The sequence below is a fragment of the Triticum dicoccoides genome, chromosome 7A, assembly GCF_002162155.2.
Source record: "Triticum dicoccoides isolate Atlit2015 ecotype Zavitan chromosome 7A, WEW_v2.0, whole genome shotgun sequence".
Classification (NCBI taxonomy): Eukaryota; Viridiplantae; Streptophyta; class Magnoliopsida; order Poales; family Poaceae; genus Triticum; species Triticum dicoccoides.
This window is the reverse complement of record NC_041392.1, coordinates 577550205-577552025: the sequence shown is the minus strand read 5'-3', so window position 1 is coordinate 577552025 and position 1821 is coordinate 577550205.

Below are 1821 nucleotides of genomic sequence, written 5' to 3'. Positions count from 1 at the left end.
CAACTTTGTCTGGAAGAGACACCGCCGTCACCATTGATGCTGCGACGGCGGTGGGCAGCACCAACGAGGGACGGTGTTGCGGTCGGCGCCGCAGAGCTACCATGGATGCAACACAGAGGCAAGAGAAAAAGCTGCTACGGTCAACGGCCTTTTTGTTGCGAGCGACGGCGGCGAGCATTGGCGGTGAGTGTCTGAGGCGAGGCAAACGGGCAAGGTTCGGTGAGCACGGGTCGTCGCGGTCGAGGACGAGCGGGGCGCTGGTCTTTTTCCCCTTTCTTTTTTCTCCTCTGCTTTTTTTTGCTGCAGCGTTTTCTGGAAGCTTGACGAAGGAATTGTACGGTTTAGAAAAGCTAGATCGTGCGGCCCACGTGGGACCGACCGAAATTTTCGGCTGGCGCGCCGACGCCTATTAGTGGCCAAAAAGTATGGCATGACACAAGCTAGGACACGTAAGTTCCAGAACAACGCCATCAGGGAGAGGAACAATGCTAAGTGCGTAGCTGCCGAGTCCAAGATGGAAATGGGTCTTCACCAGGACCCTAGCACGAAGAGAACCACAACGACGCCCTTAAGAGGAAAGCGGCACTCACAGGTGTCGCCGCCGTTTGCGCCAAAGTGTAGAGTTTTTGCTCGACAACTCAGCTCACTAGTGCCATCACAAGGTACTCATGAACCAATACACACACAAGACTTCAGATCGGGATCTAGGTGTTGCCGCTGCCAACGACAACCGCGAGCTTGAGCCACCCACCACTACACCCCTCGCCGCCTATGCGACCAAGAGGCATAGCCACCACCGCCATCCTTGGTGCTAGCTGGAGAGCCAACCATGTGAACTGCCACCCCAAGGCCATTACCCCCCATCCATCTCCCAAGACACTGCCAACCATCTACATCACAACACACAACAATCATGATAGGAAGAGTGGAAGGCACCTCCTTCCACTCCAAGCTGTAAATCTGGATAACCTTAGAGTTTATATATGGTATGAAGATGCTTGCTCTGCAACCTCTCATTAATGGTGGATGGAGCACCACGACTAGGAGGAGCACCATTGTCATGCATTGGTCGCTGCTTGCATGTACAGTGGCCTTCTCGGGCCAACACGGCACCACATGGATACAAAAGTGTAACAAGGCCCATCTGGGATGTGGAATTATTTTACCCATCAAGACCTCCTAATCAGCGCTCATAGAACCTCGAAGCAAACTAGCGCTCACGCACGTTTTTGGTGGGCCGCAGCCTATTAGCTAGGTATTTTCTTCATTTGCTCGACGTTTTGCCACTTGTCCATTGACCATTGACCATTGGCCGTGGACTTTAAAAACTTCATGGATTCAAAAAAGTTCAAGAATTTTAAAAAATGTTCGCGCTTTCATAGAAAAATCACAAATTTAGAAAAAAAGTTGGAAATTTGTAAAAAAAACATGATGTTTTTTTAAAAAGTTTATGGAATTAAAAAATCACAAATATAAAAAAGTTTGCGAATTTGCAAAAGTTCATGAATTTTAAATATTTTCTAAATCCCTAAACCAAATTAGTGAAGCTTTTTCAAATCAACGAAAATTTTCACATTCACAAAATTTGATTTTTTTTCACAAATTTGTAGAATGGTCACAAAATTCGGGAAAAAATTATGAAATTAAAAAGTTTCACGAAATTGGGAAAAATTTATAGATGAAAAAAGTTCAAGAATTTGAAAAAGTTAGTGAATTTAAAAAACGTTCACTAATTTGAAAAGCTTTCATGGATTTGAAGAACATCAATGAAGTTGAAAAAGGCTCATGGATTTCATAGATTTGAAATAAATCGAAGCCCAG